The sequence below is a fragment of the Eptesicus fuscus genome, chromosome 2 (assembly GCF_027574615.1).
Source record: "Eptesicus fuscus isolate TK198812 chromosome 2, DD_ASM_mEF_20220401, whole genome shotgun sequence".
In the NCBI taxonomy this organism is placed as follows: Eukaryota; Metazoa; Chordata; class Mammalia; order Chiroptera; family Vespertilionidae; genus Eptesicus; species Eptesicus fuscus.
This window is the reverse complement of record NC_072474.1, coordinates 91,355,358-91,378,766: the sequence shown is the minus strand read 5'-3', so window position 1 is coordinate 91,378,766 and position 23,409 is coordinate 91,355,358.

Genomic DNA, 23,409 nt, shown 5'->3' with positions numbered 1-23,409 from the left:
GCCACACTGGCCAGGGCTAAATGTATATTTTTTAAAGTTCCTTTTCTTTGCCTTCCGACAAATTTGAAGCCATCTTCTTTGGATGGCTACCCCGTTAAATGATCAATCTTTGCTGCTGCAGTGTGAATTAATTTATGTATCTTTTCCTTTGTAGCTAAGAGAAGGGCCCTTGGCAAGGTAATCAGAGAAGGAGGGCAGACCAAGGCAGGCTGTTTTATGCCAGAAGCACTCTTGCTTTGGTGGGCCCCTCCTTCCTTAAAAAAAAAAAAATCAAAATACTTACTTTATCATAGTGTAGTATATACATGAGTATAACTCAGGGTGGGTTGCATTCATGTTTGTTTTCTAACTTTAAAAGAAATGAGATTAGCGCCTACAAGGATCATGGTTCCAGACACTGTGCTGACTGTGCCTAATGGCGGAGTGAATCCTGGGCCCAGGTGGGAGGCGCAGGGGCACGGGAGCTGGGGTTGGGTGGGGGGTGTCGCATGGAGGAGGAGGATTCCAAAAGGCAAGATGGAACCATCCCCTCTGCTCCACTGAGTGGCTCAAATTTCTTGTTTGTCCTGGGAGAACAATGTCAATTTTAGGCTCCCTGGGAGTCCTCTCTCAGCCCTGTTCTGAATTGTGCATTTCACGTCCCAAGCCTTTTATGGGAATGCATGCTAGAGTCCATGTGAATTCTGTTTGGGGATAAATGTGGTTACCAAGAGGCAGGTGACTCCCAGATTTCTGACCAGGACACCTGGCTCAGCGGTAGTGACATTCTTCAACACAGAGTTCAGAGGATGAGAGAGATTTCTATTTAGATATTTGAATTTTAGGTGACTTGGGAGATGTGCTAGATTGGCGGGCTTGAGACATCCATCGACAGACAGGAGGTGGATGGTGCTGCACCCAAGGATGAGCGACCTGAAGGGTCGGGGGAAGACAGATGGCCTGCGGACAGAATGCCTGCAGAGCTTCCAGAGGGCACAGCAGAGGGCACCTGGGAGCAGGGAAGAGGGAATCTCAAGACAGGAATGTGGTACCAAGAAAGGATACAGTTCCCGAAGGAAGACGCGATTCGCAGTTCCAAAAGCCACAGGGAGGTTCTGCAGGATCAGGATTAAAAAGTAAGATGATTTTGAAATATTTTTATTGATTTCAGAGAGGAAGGGATAGGGATAGAGAGATAGAAACATCAGTGATGAGAGAGAAACATTGATCAGCTGCCTTCTGTATGCCCCATACTGGGGATTGAGCCTGCAACCCAGGCATGTGCCCTGACTGGGAATCGAACTGTCACCTCCTGGTTTATAGGTTGACACTCAACTACTGAGTCATACTGGCCAGGGAAATGTAAGATGATTTAAAAATTATATGTTTGTTGGTGACAGTGCTGAGGACATCTGGTGCCAGGCCAGTTTAAAGTGGGTTTAGGAATAAATGGATGAAGAAGTAAAGAGATTACTCTTTTTGAGAAGCTGTCTGTGAAAGAATAGAGAAAATTAAGCTCATAATAGAAGTTATTATTATTTTAGTTTTATTTACAAGAAGGGAGCCCTGGCTGGTTTAGCTCAGTGGATAGAGTGTTGGCCTGTGGACTGAAGGGTATGCCCAGGTCGCAGGCTCGATCCCCAGTAGGGGACGTGCAGGAGGCAGCCGATCAATGATTCTCTCTCATTATTGATCTTTCTCTCTCTCTCTCTCTCCCTTTCCCTTTCTCTTCCTCTCTGAAATCAACAAAAATATATTTAAAAAAAGAAGGGAGATAGTAGAGCATGTTTATATGTTGAGTGAGTATTGTACAGAGGGTTATGGGTTGAATTGTGTCATCCAAAATTCATATGTTGAAATCCTAATCCGTAGGACCTCAGGATGTGACCTCATTTGGAAATAGTGTCTTTGCAGGTGTAATAGTTAAGATGAGGTCACACTAATCCAATAGGACTGGTGTCCTTTTGAAAAAAAAGAAAATTTGGGCACAGAAATGCAGACAGGGAGAAAGCTAAATGGACATGAGGCAGAGTTCAGGGCAATGCCTTCAAGCCAAGGGCTGTCGAAGATCCCAGAAAACCACCAGAAGCTGGGAGAGAGGCAGGGAGCATTCTTCCCTCGCACTTCAAGGAGGCATGGTCCTGGTGATAACTCACCTTCCAACTGTTAGCCTTTAGAACTGCGAGCTAATGCATTTCTGGCCTTTAAGCTACTCTGTGGCACGGCACTTTGTTATAGGATGAGGAGTTTGGGGGAAGGGGGGAGAGAGAGAGAGAGAGAGAGAGAGAGAGAGAGAGAGAGAGAGAGAGAGAGAACTTGGCTAATAGTTAATATTAGTGTGGCATTCCTCTTAGTGACCATCGTAGGAAATGTGTTCAGGAACACACGGAAATGCCTCCACACCAGACTAGGTAACGCGAAGAGGGTTCGCCCCATGTTTTGGCTTTATCTCTTCAATCTAGAAGTCATTTCTACATACTGCCTGCTGCAGGCAAAAATTCACTGCAAGTTTTTTTTAAATTGATCACTTCTCTATTACATAAGTTCAATAAAATCTAACATCACATAGTATATTTCATAGTGTTCTCAGAGATAACAGTTACAGTAACTTGGCAATATAAATCTTGGTAGTATTGACAGAAAGTGTTTATATAGGTATTTTCAAATGCCTCAACTTGAGAGGAAAAGTGGGAGTGAATAGGTAACAAATTGCACTTAACAATATTTTAACAAATTCATACCCACTAAAGTGAAAATAAAAAGATTCATATCTTGGCTGAATATTAATTCTTATGCTCTTTATAGAGGGCCAAATTAATCTTCAGAGTGAAATTCATAAGTCAAACAAATGAAAACTATATGCATCAAGAAGAACTAGAAATTTATTCAATAAAATGTAACTGTTGCTTAACTCTAACTTGATCTTCATTTATTTACTTTTTGGAAGCATATGCATTATCAGACAATTGCTACCTTATTTACTTTGTAAATGACTTGATAATGTTGATTATTCTAAAAGGATGTAAATCATATGTGAAGCAGAAGAAAGATTATTTTGTGTTTATGAATTGCTTAGGAACAGCTGCATGTGAGAAGAGGGAAAGTTCAATGGTGGAGTATTAGGTGGAGAAGGGGAGAAAGGGGTAGTAAACAGGTTACAACTTGCTAAGCTGTGTGAACTTGGGTAAATCACTTAACCTCTCTGGGACTCAGTTTTGTCCCCTCTCACCAGAGTTAAGAAGACCTACTTGCTATCCTATATAATAAAACCCTAATATGCAAATAGACCAAATGGCAGAACTACCAGTCACTATGATGCGCACTGACCACCAGAGGGCAGACGCTCAATGCAGAAGCTGCGCCTGGTGGTCAGTGTGCTCCTCCTGTGGGAGCATCTCTCAGCCACAAGCCAGGCTCATGGCTGGGGAGTGCAGTGGTGGTGGTGGGAGCCTCTCCATCCTCTGCGGTAGCGCTAAGGACCCCTTGTGGGATGTCCTTAGGTCTACAGGGAGCGGGCCTAAGCCTGCAGAGCCGGCAGGTGGACACCCCCCAAGGGGTTCCAGACTGCGAGAGGGCGCAGGCTGGGCTGAGGGACCCTCCCCCTCCTCTCAGTGCATGAATGTCGTGCACTGGGCCACTAGTTGTACACAAAAGCATCTAGCAGAGTGTCTGAGGCAGAGTAAAAGCACAATTGATATTAGTGGCATCTCTTTTATACCAGGATTTGTATTGGGATGTGGAATGGAAGAGTGGAAACCTGAGTTTTGGAAGAGGCTGCTCTGGATACAAATTTCTGATCAACATCTTACCATTGTGTGGTTGACTCATAAAGTTACTGAACTTCTTTGAGCTTTTTTTTTTTTTTAATCTAAAAACTTTTATTTTGTAATGTTGTATATGATTAATGAGATACCATAAGAGAAAGCATCTGGCATTGTAATTATCAGGATCACTGCTGGCCTACAGGGCATCTTCATGTGAATTTCCCTCCCCCCACCAAAAAAATCAACTTCTTCCTCAAGTGATCTTACTTCTATCTATTAGAAAAATGTCCCAATATACTGAGAATCAGAACAAAAAAACATTTTACTGCTTATAATAGTTTGTTAGAGCTGACATAACAAAATGCTATACACAGGTGGCTTAAACAACAGGCATTTATTTCTCACAGTTCTGGAGCCTGGAAGGTTAAAATCAAGGTGTTGCAGGGTTGGTTTCACTCGAGGCCTCTCTCCTGGGCTTGCAGGTGGCCGCCTTCTCTCTGTCCTCTCAGAGAGTTTTCCATTGACTGAATCAGCTCTTTGATTTTGGTTAAATCAGTTATCATCTTTAAGCTTAAGCGTCCTCACCTGCATTACCTTAAGTATCATTCTAACATTTATAAAGTGATTATGAGGAACGCTCTGAGTCATTATATTTTTAAAACTAGTGTTTCCATTTTAATTAGTATCTATTAATTCCCTGCTAGGAAAGGTGAGGAAATTAGCACTCCCACTTCCTTCCACTTTCCTCCCCCGCCTCCTGGTTTTGCCAGTTACATATTATTTTATTATCTATTGGCCCAGTTTATAACATTTACACCTGGTTTGTATCTCTAATTTCCTCAGTTACTTAATCTTAGTTTTCTACTTAAAAGGAATCAATTGCTCATTATATGAATCAATTTAGGTTCTTGGTTTCAAACAACAGAAATCAACTTTGTTTAAGCAGAAAAGGAATTGATGAGAGGGATGTAGGGTGACTCAGAGGTGGGACTCCTGCTCAGAAGTTGGGCAGGAACCAAGGGAGACAGAGCAATGGGAACACTTAGCTGGGGTCCTCCCACTGAACCTTCTGATTAGGACACACCCCTGATTTGGAATAAAGTGGTTACAGTTTAGGATTTTTTTTTTCCTCCCTGCTATTAGGCCAGTGGTGGGAGGTGGTATATGGCTGGAGGGAATGGGGGCCATAGGTTATATTCAGGAGCAGGGCTAGGCCAGAAACCTCATTCCTTAGCTGACCCTCTGCTTGTTTGCTTGATATTGGTGACATTTCTTGACTTTAAACATTGAACGGGAGAGTCTCTATTTTCATTGGTCCCAGGATCCTGATAATAAATCCCCTATTTGCTTAATCTGGTTCAAGTGTGATATCTGTCACTTGTGAGTCAGATAGTACTAACAAATGCAATGCCACTGATGCAGCAGGCGGCCTTCTCTGGTGAAAACGAGGGGCCTGACTTGTATCTTATTAATTCTCTTACCGTTTCTGCACAAGGGAGGGGCATAGGGGTCCTGTGACCTGGAGCATCTTTTTATCCAGGGGCAGTGTTGCGTCATCTGCTTAAATGCCCAGTTTGCAATCTTATAAAACTTCTAGAGGCCTGGTGCATGAGATTCATGCACTTGGGGGGGTGGGGGGGGGCGTCCCCTCAGCCCGGCCTGCGCCCTCTCACAGTCCGAGAGCCCTCGGGGGATATCTGACTGATGGCTTAGGCCCGCTCCCCATCAGTCGGACATCCTTAGTGCTGCAGTGGAGGAGGGAGAGGCTCCCGCCACCACCGCTGTGCTCACCAGCCGTCAGCCCGGCTTCTGGCTGAGTGGCGCTCCCCCTGTGGGAGCACACTGACCACCATGGGGCAGCTCCTGCATTGAGCGTCTGCCCCCTGGTGGTCAGTGTGCGTCATAGCAACTGGTCGTTCTGCTGTTCGGTCGATTTGCACATTACCCTTTTATTATGTAGGATAATGTTAAGCACAAACAGACCCAGTTTATACTGAAAAATTTAAAAGTCATATGATAGTTAATTTTATGGGTCACCTTAGCGAGGCCATGGTACCCAAATATTTGGTTAAACCCGGTCTAGGTGTCCCTGTGAAGGTATTTTTGAGATGTGATTAACACTTAAATCTGTAGACTCAGTAACACAGGTGGCCCTCCTCAATGTGGGTGAGCCTCATCTCATCAGTTGAAGGCCTTAATGGAAAGACTGTGGCTCCTCAGGAAGAGGGAATTCTGCCTCCACACTGTCTTCAGACTCAAGCTGCAACATTAGCTCTTCCTTAGGTCTCCAGCCTGACAGTCACACACACACACACACACACACACACACACACACACACTTCCTAGCAGTTCTGTTTCTCTGGAAAACCCTGACGAATGCAAGTAGAAATTATTGAGCACACCCCGGTCACCACGGATTTTCGGCCTGTTTGTGGCTGACTTCGGCGGTATTCACCACGGTGAGCTTGCTGTACAGGGAGGAGGTAGACTCTGGGGTCAGGCTGCCGGGTTTCAACCCCCGCTCCGTCACCTGCTTGCTGTGTGACTTGGGCAATTTACATACTCTCCGTGTGCCTCCATTTCCTCATTGATAAAACGAGACAGGTATTTGGATGTACCTCGTAAGGTTGTATGAGGTTTAACTGAGGCGACAGATGCAAAGCACTTAGAATAGTTTCTGATACGCAGGCCCTCCTCATATGCTGTGGCAGTTGTTATAGGTCCACTGTAGTCCTGTATCTGAAGCCTGCGGAGCTGATGCTGTAGCAGCACCGGCGGGGCGGGTACCACCGATGATCAAATGCAGCCGTATTTCTGCAGGGAAAGGCACCAAGGGCAGTAAATAATGGTCAGACACAACCTGATACTGGTTTTGTCACCAGATGGGTTGGGGGGAAAAAATTGGTTTCCGGAGCTTTCTGGATTTTGGAGTCGCGGATAAGGGATGGCCTGCAGACCTTCGTCGTACGGTAATGGTTCCAAAGCACCAGAAAACAAGCTGGCTTCCTGGGTGAGCTTGTTTAACCTTTTCCCCTGGGACATTGGAGCACATCTAGCATACAGATACTTTTTGTTAAGGCAGTGGCATCGGTTCCTTCTGGAGACGTCTCCTGGTGCATCAGACTGAAGCCACGGCCACAGGGTGGAGAGCATCGCTGCCTTCTTCCTGCCAGGCTGCTTGTCTCGCAGAGGCTGCGGCTCCGCTTCACCCCGAGCCCTGCTGGTTCCTCAGACCAGCTGCTCGGTGGAGGGACCCAGGCTGGCCGTGGCTGGAAGGAAGCCAGGGGCCGCAGGCTCTGTGGGATGGGGGGGGGGGATTAGGATCCTATTCCTTTCTCCATCCAACATATGTTGAATGGTGCCGAAAGCACTGTCTGTATAGCATTTTATTGTTTACCAGGCGCCTTCCCAGTCATTGCCCCTTTGAGTAACCCTATGAGAAGGATGTAGTAAGTATTGTTATCCTTGTTTTACGGTAAAGAAGCCAAGCCTTAGAAAGCTCCGGGGTCACTTTAAGGCACAGTGGTAGCGGACCCGAGGCCATCAGTAGTAGAGGTTTGCACTTCATGAAAATGGGGTGAGGATACATTTTTGAACCCATAGAAATGACACTGTTTAGCAGTGGTTGGTGCCAGTCATCCAAGTCGGATTTAAACAGGTTTGGCAAAACACCTCCGGGAACCTGCTTCAGCCTAAGGTGATTGTCGGGTGTTCCCCATGACGAGGGGCGCCTGTGCTCTGGGGGTGATGCACAGCACCGCTCAGGTCCCCCCTTCAGGACGAAAGGCCTCAGTCCCTTAGCTCCTGGGAATTGCCATCAGCTGCAGTGAGAGCCTTCTTGTTCAAGGTCACACCCCTTTGCCGGCAGGCTGCATCCTAGATGCTGACACCTACAAGCTCCACCCCTTCTCCTGAGGGAGCCCAGGCTCAAGGCCATTCTTGCTCCAGCTTCCCTGTGGGGGTGGCTGCGACCTGGTGCCTGCACCACAGCCCAGCTTCTCCCTCTGCCTGGCCCCACTTCCTTCCCTTTCTTCCGCAGGGATCCAACCCAGGCCCCCCCCCCCCCCCCCCCCACCCCAATTCACCTCGGCACCCAACCCATCGCCTCTGAGTCTGCTTCCAGGGGAGCACAACCTTCAGAAACCAGGTCTCCGTGGGAGGCGGAGAAAGAGTAGTTCTGGGGTCCTCATTGTGTGAGAAAAGACTCACTCTTGAAATTTTCTGTCTTTGATCATCAAAAAGGAAAGGAAAGAAAAAAAAAGACCCCTTTTGAAATTCGCTCGTCTTTTTGCTGAACTAGACACTTGGCCTTTATTTACTAACTTTTGCCCTACTTTTAAGTTATCTCACAATATGAAAAGCCAGGCCTACGTGAGCCCATTTTGCAATTGCAATGTGTCGCAGAACAGAAAATTACCCGAGGAGTACTTTTGGTAACGATGCCTGGGGTCGGAATGATGGGAAAGGGAAGTCAGTTAGCCATGTACATGAACAAAGGAGAGCTCCGTGGTGATGACCCCGGGCTCCAGGTTCCAGGAAAAGAGATGGGTGGGCGTTGGAACGAGGTCACCCTCGCACTGGTGACCTTGGATCCCTCTGCCCGCTTGGGGTTGGCAACCTTGGTTGGATTCCCTGCCAGAGCATGAGTTCGTTTTCATTTCAACAGTCCTTCTGCCTCTTCGAGGGTAAAAAAAAAAAAAAAAGTGTCTCATTTTACAATACACTGCAAGGTAAGAGCTATTTGAGGGGAGGAGGATTTTAACAAACACATTGGTGATTCGGTTGGAACTGGGGTTTCCGGGTGAAACAGTTGCATTTGCTGGAGAAAAGGAAGAGGAGGAAGGGCTGTTATCATTGTCATTGTTTTTTTTTTTCTCTAATATTTCCTACCAAGCCACTGCTTTGGGAGAATCACAGAGTGATTTCACTATGGAAAAAAAAAAAATGCAGAGAACAGAACCTGGGGCTGTTTGATTGGCTAATAATGAACATAAAGGACTTCATGCTTGTTGAGTGGCAGATTGAAATCCAGTGTGTATTCATGCAGATCTTATGGGGGTGGTATTGGATTGGACCACAAATTAGTGCTGGCATTAATGAGATGGAAGCTGTAAAATACAGAGAGGGCCAATAACCATGATCTCGGATAAGGCCCGATGGAAAGCACCCAGACCTTTCAGACAAGTTCTGAGTGAGATCAGAGCAATAAAAAAACACAAAGAGACAGTCAAAATGGGGGGAAGCGGGGGCTTGGATGATGGACTGACGTGTTAGGATGCTTGGTTAAAACGACACAGGCACAGCTGAGTGACAAACACAGCCTCGTCTGGAATAATGATTTTTAGAAACAGACAGTGTTTAGATGCTGCTACTCAAACGATCAGAGGGAAAGATTATGCCCTTTCATCGAAGGGCTGTTAGTCTAAATCAGGAACTGCTCTGTAAAATTCCAGAACCGCTACCCTTATATGTGATGTGTGGTGCGCTGTATGGTTTATAACGCCCTTGACATTTGTTATCCCGTTCAATCCTCACAGTATTTGCACACTGACAGTCGAATACATGTCTGTGCACCCAGTTAGCTTTTGGAGTCCATGACGGCAGGAATTGGGTCTTAATTATTTTATTTATCTACCTTTCCATTTAATTGTTCACGGATTCTCCTAGATAATTGGTTTCGAAGGACACAGCCAGGTGGGAAAAGCTCCCTTTCCCAGACTTTCTGAGATTACCTGGCATACAGAACAAATGCTGTTATGACAAAATTATATTCTATCATGACCTTACCTTGATAAATGAACCAAAGATACCATGTGACATTTACACGGGCGGGTTGCCTTTGCACACAGAATTCTGGGATAACCTCAGTCTGCAAAACTCGCCCACAGCCACTGTCCCTTTAGTCTCTTGCCCGAGTAGGTTAAGAAGGTGAGCGCGTGTACATCTTTATCGAACCTCTTGGCTTCCTGGAACTCCATCCGTTGAGTTTTCAGGAATTCTTTGTTTTTCTCAGGTAGGTTGGTGGCATTCATGCTTATGTGTTGCTCAGCCTCCAGTCTTTTATTTCCTGTCCCCCTAAGGAAGCCCTGGGTCATGAAGTAGCTATGGCCGGCCCAGCCTGCTTTTTGGTTCACAGCACACACAGTGGCTGCTGTGTTGCTATGGGGGATAGGATTGGGTGGGAGCATTTATTTCATTTCCCTGCTGGTCACCAGCTTGGTTTTGTTCTTCCGCGTCCTCATTTTCCATAAACCTGAGGGTTATTTAAGTGCCTTTAAGTCTTTCGGGTGCCTCTTGGGGTAGAATGGCCCTTAGCCTGCCTTTTTGTAGTCTGTCCTTTCTATTAAAGTTTGATATATCTGTGTCCAGCACAGAGCCTGACATACAGTGTATGTTTATTTAGTAAAGGGAATGGAACTACCCTGCTTGAGAGGCCTAGCCTGTTCATTGTATAAATGAGGAACCGTTAAACCAAGAGAAGTTATATCTGCAATCTTAGATAGAAGTTTATACATGAGAAGACCCTTAGAAATCAACTAAGCCTCCCCACCTCATCGCCACTGTTTTTATTGGCAAGAAAATTAAATGAGAAGGGAATCGACTTTCTCAGGATCTAGTAGTGGGTGGTTTAGTAAAGACCAGAATTCTGAGCCAGGGTCAATGTCTGTCTCCCCACCAATCTTTCTCAAGGTTAAAGGCAGTAGACAGAGAGAGATGCTCCTATGTGCATCAGATCGATCTCATTTCAACGCCTTTCTGTCAGGGCTGGCACGCCCATCGCGTTTTATTTACATTTCCTGATGACTCCTTGCTTTCCACTCTGAGAATTTAAGCAATGTCTGGGAGGGAGAGGCTGGGAGGCTTCCTGAACTGGCTGGTGCAGAATCACAGGGTCTGAAGGTCAGAGGCGGTTGTACAGGTTCCCTACGCCGGTCACTCTCTGCAGTTTGATTCTCCATCTTCATCATCTGACACGTGGACATCCAGACTGTCAGAAAATGCATGGCCTCTCTCTCTGGCCAGAGCCTATGCTGAGGATGTGACTGAAATCCATCCTCCTGGATCCTTCACTTAAAGTCCAAGTGCACCCCGTTGGGGCCACTCAGAATAACTGAATTCCTGGCCCCCACGGTAGTTCTTCCAATGTGCTTTTCCATGATGTTTCTCTCCTTCCACATCAACAGTTTTTCCCACCAGTATTTCCCAGCCTTTTGACCTCCAAGACAGGTATTGAAAATGATACTTGCATGCACCATGAGGTGAATCTGAGGAAAGTAAGTCTGTCTGGGGACTGGTGAAAACTTCCTTACATGTTTTCCTTTATAGTATATAATTATAATGAGAAAATAAAATACAAAATGTTAGGGAAGCTATTAAATTTGTATAAAGCTTCCAAGTAAAATCTTTTCCAAGGTTTGAAAGTGAAACTTGGCTTGATTCCACAAGCTTTAATATCAGGCTTAATGTTTGAAGTGGCTGCATGTAATTCCTGATCAAGACTAGTTGATGATGAGTTCCTAGAACTCCTGAGAGTCACAATGGACAAGAAGCTGTGATTAAAAATTTAATACCATTTTTTACAACCTTTCAAAAATGCATAGTAGTTGAAATTATAGTTAAAGACTCTAATAGCTATTTCTTTACTTTCATTGACTAATGTAAATTTGAAATTTCCAATATTAGTGGGAAAGGACTTTAATTCCAATGGAACTTTTTCATATTAAATATTTCAAACGATGCAGAACGCACGTGCATTGTTAGAGCAGCACCCAGCAGTACTGATGCCTCCTGGGAGGGTGCCTCAGCCCCACGCGAAGGGAGGTCCTTGTTAATGTGAAGAAAGAACCACACCCACCGGAGCACCTGCCAGGCTCCTTCCCACGCTCCCCACCTCCAACCGCCACTTAGGGTAACACAGTGTGTTCTTTGGGCACCTGGAAAATGAACGACTTCAGCAGCAGCTCCTCAGTCCCATTTTCAGGACGCGCATCAGTGTGCTCTGCCTCTGGATGCCAAGATAGATGTAGAGGTGGTAGAGCATCTTCTTGTCTGTGCTCAGTATCCAGGCAAGTGTCACTTTTCTTGCTTTTCCCATGGGGGACCATGGGCATCCTCAGACCCCACCGTGCTTGGACAGGGCTTTGCAGAGGTCCTACCAGGGATGCCTGGGCCAGCGCTGGCTGGCCTGGGGCCTTCAGTTGTCCCAGCACCTGCTCAAGGGCCGAGGGATGCAGCTCCAGGCACAGCTCTGAGCTCTTCGGAGCATGCCAGGGTGCCACGGCACACGAATTGGAAAGATCTGCTTTTGGCCCCTGCTTCCATGATGTGGATTCAAGTTCTTTCGTCATCATGGTCTCTCTCTAGTGATCACATATGACTGATTTCTACACTTTACAGTATGCTGTCCAGACCTGAACCCCCAAGTGCAATCTCATCAGCAAAGGAGAACCCCAGGGCCCTTCACCTATCTAGACATAGAACTGGACTTCTAAGACAACATTTCTGGTGTCAGCATCATGCTGCTGACTTGTATTAAACTTGAATATTTTAGCCTTTAAATGGCTAAACTTGTCAGCAAAAAAAAAAAAAAAAAAAGCCTGTTACCATCACCACAAAGGATTGGGCCATTGACTTTGTGTGAGTCAAGGGCAAAACCTTGGTTGAAAACAGGGAGACCAGCTGCCTCTGAGGCGACACAAACTCTGCCACATGGGTAGTGGCACCTGTCTCCTTGCCTTGGTGAAGGAGGGTGAGTACAAACACGAGTTACATGCAGACAAGGCGCATTCCTCTGTGTGAACTTACCCACCTCATACTCCATGCCATGGAGTGTGAACTTTTTTCTCTAGGCATTGGGAGCCGCCGTAAGTGTTTGAGGAGGCAAGCGGCCCGCTCTAAGGGTGCACTTTTATTTTGCTTTGCGACTGTTTTTGTTTGTTGTTTTTTCCAATATCTCTTCCTCTTTTTAAATAAATAGTTTATATTGAAATATGCATGAAAGAAAGAGCACCAATCATAAATGTATATCTTCATGAATTATTACAAAATGAACACACAAGTCAAGAAATACCAGGAGCCTAGATTTCTTCCTTTCCCTTCCCAACCATTTTCCCTTCCTCTTTCTTTGTTCAGGGTAACTGGACTTTTTTTTTTTTTTTACTTTTAATACATAGATTAGCTTTGCCTATTTTGGATAAATGGATTCATACTATATATATACACATATGGTGTATGTATATGTGTCTGGCTTCTGTTGTTCAACATTATGTCTGCGAGGATCATCTGTATTGTTGAGTGTAACCATAGTTTGTTGCTTTTCGTTACTCTGTAGTGTTTCATTGTCTGAATATACACATTTCATTTGTCATTCTATTGCTTTATGGCTATTTGGGTTGTTTCCAGGGTCTGGCTCTCATGAATAATGCTGCGAAGAGCATTTGTGTACATATCAGTGGTCCGTGTTTATGACTTTAAGGGATTATCATGCTTTGTCGCCACTTGGAACTGATCTGCCCTGGAGGAGAGCCTGGACATTCTTCTCCCTGGGCACAGAGGCACGTGGTTGACATTCCTCCTCAAACCACTGGCAGAGACATTCTTTCCGGATATTCCATCCTGAAGTTGTCCACTGTGAAATAATAACTTTGAGCTTCTGTTTTTCAAGGTGCTTTCCTTTTTATTAATTTCAAATGCCACATCCAGATCCGTTCAAGAGAAGAAAACAAAAGACTCAAATCTGGTTCTGAGTTGTGCGACAGTTTCTTAAGGGACAGCCCAGGGGCTTCCGTAAAGTAAAGGTTGGACTCAGTTGGTGACATTGGAGGTGCCTTCCTAGTCTGAGACTCTATAAAGTAATGAGATATTTTAAAGGAAGGAGTAGTGTAGGAAGCGGTTATAGGGTTAAGCCTCGGACTGACCTGCTGGCAAAGTCGCAAACAAGTCCCAGCTTGGAGGGCACAGTCCTCTAAGCATAATTAAGCTTGATCTTGTGACTGCTCCCTAGATCTTTCCTGGGTAGCCAGTGGGCTGTGGGAGGGGCAGCAAGTGCTGCCAAAACAAGTGAAACTTACAAGAACATTGTCAATTGCCTTGTTTGTCCCTGATTATAAATAAAGCACCAGCTTTGCAGTCTGGATCTGTTCTGTGGCCTCAGCCAGGCACAGAAGGTCCACCTAGACCCAGCTTTTTTCTCTTTGTCTATCATTTCTCCATCCTTCGTCACCCCCGCTCAGGCTCCCCGAACCCTTGGCTGTGCTGGCGCGGCACAGAGTAGAAACCCAGAAACTTTATTATTTCTAGATTTCTGTCTCTGTGATGATTTAAGCACAGCCCTTCCGTACTCCATAGCATATTGCATCTTGGTTATTGGTTTATGTCCATCTTTGACTGGTTGGGGTCTCTTCAAGTCAAGGGTCCAGATGGAATCTTCATCTTCTTAGTTCCAAGCAAGCACAGTGCTTTGCATATGGTAGAATCTCTGCTTGAATTCTTTCCTCAATAGCAAACACTCAATAAATGGTAGTAGTAGTACTGGTATTAATATTAGTATTCTTAACTATGGTAAGGTCTTCTTTTTATAGGATATTCCTTTTTTTTTTTTTTTGAAAACTGTTCATCTCAGCCCTTTACAATCAGAATATTTTTTTTTCTGGTGGACAATATTAAAAGAAAATAGACTTCTTTTTCTCTGCATAACATAAAATCTATTTTAACTGTAAAATTGTTACATGAAATAAAATCACTTGGTTGTACAATCATCACCACCATCCATCTCCAGAACCTTTTCATTTTCCCAAACAGAAACTCTGTACCCATTAGACTAAAACTTCCCATTTCCCCCTGCCCCTGGCCCCTGGCATTCTACTTTCTGTCTCTATGAATAAGAGCTTCATATAAGCGGAATCGTACAATATTTGTTCATCCTTTTGTGATTGGCTTATTTCACTTGCCATAATGTTTTCAAGATTCATCCATGTTGTAGCTGTGTCAGAATTTTCTTCCCTTTTAAGGAAGAATAGTATTCCATTGTATGCATCTACTACAGTTTCTTTATTCATTTATCTATCAATTAACTGCTTTCACCTTTTTGGTTGTGAATAATGCTGCTAAGCACATGAGTATACAAACACAGGGCACAATAAGGTTCTTTATAAGGTTGGAAGAAATTCTAAAAAGGCAAAATGGTTGGCTAAAGTTTGTCATTAATAGCTCAGTGGTGTGTTACATATTTTAGTCTATGTTTCCATACTGATGTCTACCAGTCATCCACATGACCTTAGACTTAAAGCAATTCTCCAACCTCTTTGATATCTGCATTACCCCAACAAATAGCTCAAGTTTGGAAGCAGTATCTCCGCACACTCCCCACTTCAAAACACACACACACACACACACACACACACACACACACACACACGTGCGCATGCACACACACATTTCCCATCTCCACTAGATTACAGACTTCACAAGGGCAGGGCCCAGATCTGTTTATTCCCTAGTGAATACAACATAATAGGTGCTCAATAAATATTTCTTAACAGAATATCTCTCTTGGTCCTACTTCCTGAAGTCCCTGTCACATATAGCTAGCCCCTGTCACATATAGAGAGACCTAGGTTTAAATACTGGCTCTGCCAGTTACTAACAATATGAATTTAGGCCAATTACATTAAAACTCCAGACATCAGTGTTCACATGTGAAATGGGAATGATAATATAGTCCTCAGTGATGTGAAAGGATGCAAGTAGATGATGTACATGTGTGGCACGTAAAAACAGTGTGAGGAGGAAGGCTGCAAGGCCCACTGAGGAGAAATACCTTCCCCAAGGATGCAACTTCATCAGCTGCATAGGCTTGTTTTTAAGGAAAAAAGGGATAAATAGTGGAATTACTAAAGCCGGGTTTATTAGATCAACAGGATGTCTTGCAGCTCCGAGAACAGTCTGAAATTCAGGCGGATGGGACAGTATGAAATAAACCTGGCAGTGCTTCTCAAACTTTCATGTGCACACGAATCACTTGGAGATTTTGTTAACATGCAGATTCACCTGGAGATTTTGTTAAAATGCAGACCATACTTTGAGTAGCAAGGGTTTAATGCACTATGCAAAATGTTGGGTATTACCACTCCAAGGGCCATCCCATTGTAAACGATAATATAGAACTATCTCATTTCTGTGCTCCATGCAATGATTTCCCCCAAGTACTATGATTTTCTCTCAATGTCTTTTAAATGCCACAAAATCATACTTTGACCCTGATAATGATCACGATAAACATCAGAATAAAGGCCCCCAAGCTCCTTCCAGGCAATACCTTTAAGCTTAGCACCATATTGTTTGTAGTTGCCTTAGCTTCTCTCCTCTTTAATCTGCTGTCAAGTCAGCGAACCAGATTCACATCAAAGTCAATTTGAATTCATTTTGTACAATTTCAACAGATACTACTTCAAAGGGCTCTGCTAACTTCAAAAATAATATTCATTACCTGGTCGTTGAAGGAAACTGCTCTCAGGATATTGTACACTGCCATCCCCTAATTTGGTAATTCTATCAGGAAAAGCAATTAAGTTTGTCTGACATGACTTGTTTTTATAAATCCATGATGCTTACTGCTCTTAATTTAATTCTCCTCTTACCACTTATAATTTCATTCTCATCTGACAGTTCATATTTTCTCTCTGAATGACTTCCCCCCTGCCTTTACATTGCTAATCACAGAAAATTCAGTGAATAGCACCAGCCTCTGTGTAGGAAGGAGACTGGAAAATGATGGGCAGTGCACAGGGGTCCCTTAGGGAGGGCAGGGATTTTGTTCCTTATGATTCTCACCGCCCCTAGAGAAGTGCATGGCACACAGACGGTGCTCAATAAATATTTGCTATCAGGCACCATGCCAGACACTGCAAAGGCAAAGAAAACTCTAACCCAAGAGTAAGTCAGAAGGCAGACTTTAAAAAATAATAATTACAAAGCAATCTGGGAAAATGGTACTGTGACAAGGTTTCAGGTGAAGGTTGGACCTTACAGTTTTATTTAATATTCAGTGCTGGAAGAGTGTCCATCTAAAAATGCCGCCAGCCGTTTCTGTCTTATTGATTGCAGATCTGAATTGCCTGTGATAATGCGAAGGTTACAGTAGCGCAAATGAGGGGGTAGTCAACTAACCTGGGAAACTGGAGGTCAGGGAAGACAATGGGTAGGAGAAAGCACTTGGTGCGTCTCGAAAGATGAGCTGTGGTTGGAGGACAAGGAGATAAGAACCCATTTTATACACGGGGAGGAATGTGTACAAAGCTATAGACACATGCAACTGTGTGGTGTGTTCAGGGAACTGTAGGCATTTGCTCTGGCTGGAACAGAAGGCTCAATGGGAAAGCAGCCAAAGGTAGATTCCATCTTAGCCAGGAGCCAGGCCCTGGAGGACCTTCTGCGGTGAGCTTAGAGACTAATTCAATGGACAATAGGAAGCCACTGAAGTGTTTTTGAGCAGGGGAGTGAGGTGATAAGGTACGTGCTGTGGGAAAAATTAATAATGGGTTGAAAGAATTTAAGGGAGGCATTCAAAGGGGGACAAGACTGGATAAAGGAGAACAAGAGACAATTGCAACAGTCCAGGTGAATGGTAACAGGAGTTTGAAGCAACTACTCCTCCTAGGATCAGCCACCATGTTGCCAGGCCCGGAGCCAACACTTTGCAAGCATTATCTTACTGAATTCGGAATCTGAGGGCAGGGGAAGAGGGGAATTGAAAGACATATAGGAGGCAGGATCAGCAGTGACCTACTGGATGTGGGGAGGTGATGGAGAGAAAACTGCAGGACGATATCCCTGTTTTGTAAGTTGTGGATGTCTGTGTCTTTCATCAGTTAGAGGAGACTTGGGGAAAATATTATTTGGAGAAAATATCATGAGTTCAATCTTAGACATGTTGAGGCTGGGGTGCTCAGGGACCTCCAGGTGGAATGGACAGCTAGATAAATGACTCTAGAGTTCAGAGTTTTTAGTGGGAAGATGGAACATTGAGAAATGTGGGAGCAAGAATCACTCAGAAGCTTTTTCCTAGTGAATTCTCCTTCTTCCCCCAAGTTACAGCTCAGATGTCCCTTACTCAGGGAAGCATTTTCTGATCCTGCAGCCTGGGTTAGGAGATGGTGTCTAAAATGGTTCTGTACAGCTTTCACTTTTGTTCAAAGTCTTCATCAAATTGTAATGCTTTTTTTTTTTTAATCTCTATCTCTACTAGCTCTCCCCTCCCTGAGGGTAGAGCATATGTCCCTTATAATAAATACTTATCCCCAGAATCAAGCAGAGTACAAGGTATATATAGTAGGTGTTAAATTAATGACTCAATAGTTGCTCTGTTAAAATTTGAAAATCTGATTTTTAAAAAAATGTGGCCCAATAAATATCTTTTATTATTTTTTGTGATAAAATATACATAACATAAAATTTACCATTGAATCATTTTAAGCCTACAATTCAGTGACATTAAGTGCATTCATTGTTCTGCTACCATCACCACCATCTATCCACAGAGCTCTTTTCATCTTGCAAAACTGAAACTGTACCCATTAAGCAGTAACTCCCATTTTCTCCTCCTCCCAGCTCTTGGCAACCACCATTGCACTTGCTATATTTATGGATTTGACTACTCCAGGTACCTCAGATAAATGGACTCATGCAGTAACATGGTTGTTAGCGGTAACATTTTTTTCATCTAATTTTAAGAGAAGTGTGCTTATTTTTGGCCTACTTATCCTGCTGGAATCAGAGAATAATAGAAGAGGGAGAGAAGTGGGCAGATCATCTGCTTCGTGCTCCTGACTTTTAAGCCTCAAGCGCATGGTTTGTTGCTAGATTAAAAATTCAAGTGGTGTGGGAATGGTGGACCACATATTTCCTCCCAGTCTGTCAACATGTGGAGTGTAAAAATCCAAGGCAATGTAATGGAGACAGCGTTTCCCCCAACATTACTTGTTTTCACGTCTTACACAGACTTCCAGCATAGGATTGGCAGGAAAGCACAGAATTAACTGAAGGAATGCGACTAAGAGATGAAAATAAAATGAACATGGAAGCAATCCTTGGGTGGCCATTTGGTACCTGATTCTGGGCTCAGTGAAGGGACTGGCTCTGGTCTCTTTGATCTAACAAGGCTGGGCAAGTTACCTGTTTCCTATCTATGCTTTGACTTGAAGATATTGATCAAAACAACAACAACACTTGATAGTTTGGTGATGACTTTTGCAAAGAATCACATCTACATGTATCTCTTGATAGGCCGATGAATTGACAACAAGTAGCTAGTAAAGAGACATTTGAGAATCATGTTTAGATTAGCTGTCTATGCTTCTCAAATTGGCCTCCCGAAGGGGAAGAGGGAATGGTGTTTGGTGGTGGCTCAGCTCCATGGGCTGGGCTGGAAATAGGAGTCTCCCTTGAGGCTTTGAGCATCATCAGAGCTGAATAAGACCCACAAGTCCAATAAGCCACTTTCGGCAGTCTGAAAGGGAGCAAAATGTCAGATTACCGAAACCAAGAATTTGAAAGGTAAGGGATTATCAAGCAGCAGTTAAAGCGTAAGTGGGCTGAGACCCGGGGCAATGACCAGGACAAAGTGTTTTCTGTGAGCATGGCCCCTGGTGAGGATAATCTAGGCCAGTGTAAAGGGCTAGGAAAAGTACAGCCATGTATTGCCCGAACTGCTAAACAGGATGCATTTATTTTACTGTGTAGACTGGTTCAAGGTGCCACGTTACTGTCTCCTTTCCCAAACATCTGCTTTCTTCACATCTTAGACATCAGCCAAAGCTTTGTGGCCAGTATCTATTCCTGTTACAGATCAACCACCTGGAAGTCCAACAACACACTGGCAATAGGGGAGGCTGCTAGCTGGATACATTCTCTACCCCCGACGATTCTGCCTGAAATGAGAAATGTACATCCCGCTTTGACAGCCCTACAGGCACCCGGAAAAGCTTTGGTCTTACACAGAATCAGTTTTATGCCTTCATCACACACTTAGCTCTTATTTGTGTAGAGATGATCACGGGCCTCCATTGATTGTTCCCAGTGTCTCTGACTATTGAAAGACGTAGTTACAGAGTTGGCTGAGAATCCTTGTAGTCCAAGTGCAAGTAAAAATACATATATCATGAATTATATATATATATGTGTGTGTGTGTGTGTGTATATATATATATACATATATATATACATATATATATATATATTATGTATAATATATCTATTATCGATGGTAAGATGGCTTCAGAAATCAGTGCACAAATTTATCTCAGCTTTTGCAACCTCAGGTCTTACTGCCAGCCCAGGTCATGCTTCGCTCCTGGGATCAGAGGGTATATGCTTCAGTCCGAATAACATCAAAAATATTTCTTTTCGCAGAATGTGGTGGGGTTGTTTTCTTTTTTAATTTCAAATAACACCACTCCCTGAACCTGGAACAAACAATTCACTTGCAGCTCGGCTCTGCATTTATTTGTAATTTTCACATAAATCAACTTATATGAAAATGTATTCATAATTTGAGCTTTCTCTATAGCGATAAAATGTTTCTGCTCCTGTGGTAGAAAATAGCTTATTATGCAAACAACATTGCCACTCTTACATTATGCATGGGATTTACCTGGAGAACATCACAAGAACTTCACACACACACACACACACACACACGCGCCCACACACACACACACACACACACACACACTCTGAAAGGCCAGGGGAGGATGTAGGGGGCTGCCCTTACTGTACCATTTACCTATAATAATTAATTACAAATGGGCTAATGCCTGTATTTAGCAACTTATTTAATATTGCTTTGGTTAATTCAGTGAAAAAATGGAGGAAAAAGACAAGAGTACAAGGAGTCTCCTGACAAATGGTGCCTCTCAGGATCAGCCCGGTGAAAAATGAGGTCCGGTGGTTTCAAAGACTTAGACCAGGGGTGGTGACTAATTAACGGCCAGCTCATTTGAACTTGTGTGCTTGATCTAATTTGGGATATTGAGAGTTCACACTGACTTGCCTTTAAAAAGAATGTCACTGTCAAATAAAGTGATTGCATGAGATTGATATGGAGAGCTCCGACTTGGATGCATAGCACATTTTATATTTAGAGTGGCAGCAACAAAGAGTGTAATTCCTAACACTCTTGTGTGCGGTGGGACCACCATATCTGGACAGAAAACTGTCTTTTGTGGAGAGGATTCAAGAAGGGATCACGTTAGATATAAATATATATGGTGGATGGTATTTATTTTTTAATAATGTAACAAATATGTTTTGAATGTCTTTTCACTCTGTTCAGTCCTATGAATAAACAATAATATAATATGGCTTCTGCTCTTATGTTACCTCTATTGTAGTGGTAGAAGGGGAGTGGATATGCAAAGAACAAGTAGCACAGATAAATAAAATAATTGCAATAAGGGTGGTAAATGCCAAGAAAGAAACATACAAGGGGCATAATTTAAGGAGTTATGGGGTGGTTCATCACCTTTAAGATATAATCTTTGACAAACGATTTAATCTCAACTTACTCTTCGTAAACTGCAAAGGAATATGTGCATGTGGATTATCATTACTTTATACAGTTACGCGGAACCCTGCACATTGCCCCTCATGAATCTGTCATCTTGAAACACCGTTAGTGGTCCATTTGCTCCATCTGGGCAATCCTATGTTAAATGACCAAATACCAAGAAGATCATCTTGTGGTTGTGGCTTTCAGCAGCTCACAGCTCTTCTTCGCAAGGCCTGTGAGTGCTCTATTGAGTTTTTTCAGAGTGGCTTTCTTTTATTGCCCCTACTGTGGGATTTCTGCTCATATTTGTCTAGTTCTGGATTTCAGGCTCATGCCTGGAGAGATGAGGTGGTCCATGGTAGACCTAGATTCAGGCCTGGAATCGGAAGCCTGTGTTCCGTTCCCAGCATTGCCCCTTATTGGTGGCTTGACTTTAGTCAACCTACATACTTTTCTTAAATTTCTATTCCTTGTCATGTTTAAAAGTTGCATAACAACAGTGCCCTCTCTATTAATATCTAATAAGATCTTTCTAGGTTATTATAAAGTAAAATGGAAATGTCTGTTATTTAAATAATTGTAGGCCACAGGAAAAAAATGGACAGTTCCTTAGTTCATTTTACAAAGTGAATGTAATCTGATAATTATATATTGATTTCACTTATAAATATGGATGCAAAACGTCTGACTAAAACATTAGTTTATTGAATCTAGCCCTGTATAAAATGAATAACACACACCATGACTAAGTAGACTTTATTTCTGTAAGGTAAAGGTGTTTTAATATCAGAAAATCTACCTAATAGTTCTTCAAATCAGCAAGCTAACAGAGGAGAAAAATCAGCAAACCCGTTAGACTAAAGAAAATATTAGATTTGATAAGGGCTTTTGGATATTTGATAAATACACAATATCTGTAACTTTTCTTTGACTACTGAGGCTAGGAGTAGAATTTGAGGAAACATCTCTTTTACAATAACAACAAAAAATGAAAAACATAGGAATAATTTTACAAGATTTGTACGTCCCCTAAAATAAACACCTAAAACATCTTATTGAGTAAATAGATAGATCATCTATATGGAAGTCTTAAAACTGTAACATTTTTGTTCTTTCAAAATCAATAATTGTAATGGGATTTTTTTTTTTTGACTAAAACAATTTAAAGTTCAGATGGAAGAATAGGTATCCTTAAAAAGTCAAGAAAACTATGCAAAAGAATAATAATAAGACATACCTTACTAGATATTAAAATGAACTTTAGGGCTACTGTAATCAAATTTGTTAGGCATTAGCATCAAATCAGGTAAATCAGTGAAACAGAGCAGAAACTTCAGAAAAAAGACCCAGGTGTTTTTGATAGCTTACCATATATCAAAAGGTGGCATTGCAACCTACTTAACGGGGTGGTTTACTTAGTAAATGAGGTTGCAAAATTGGCTACACAAGTGAAAAAAAAACCCCAAACTTTATAACCCCTACCTTGTCATACAAAAAATAAAATCCAGATGGATTAAAGAAAGTGATATGTCAATATCTATTAAAATGAATAATGTACTTAAGCTCTGACCTTGCAGTGTAAGTGGGATTTTGGCCAATAGAAATGAAGCACTGGTATGAAAGGACTTGTATACTAATATTTATTGCAGCATTGCTTGTATTGGCAAACAAACAAGAAAACAACCTCATTTTCCATCAACAGAACTATTGAATGAGTAGATCTATACACTGGACTTTTATGCAGTCTTTTAAAAGAATAAATTCTACCTCTATTTGTTGGCTTAGACCGGGATGTCCATAATGTAATTAAAGCAAACTGCACAAGTATGTGAGGAGTGTGGTCCAATGCTTGTATCTGTATTTTATATACATAAAAAGAGGTTAGACATGTGCAGCTGGCTGTTAGCATTTCTTTTCTCTGGGACAAGGGTGAGAATGGAAGATAATGACGAGGGGATTGTATCAGTAAGCCCATTCCCCTCCCCCCCTCAAAAAACATTAAATATGTTTAAATGACCAGATCAGATAGTGGGCATGAGGTGCCTTTTCTGATTGGCATTATTTCTTGCCTCCGCCTAATTTTTTAAAATCCAAGAATAGAATACCAGCTTATGAAGAATG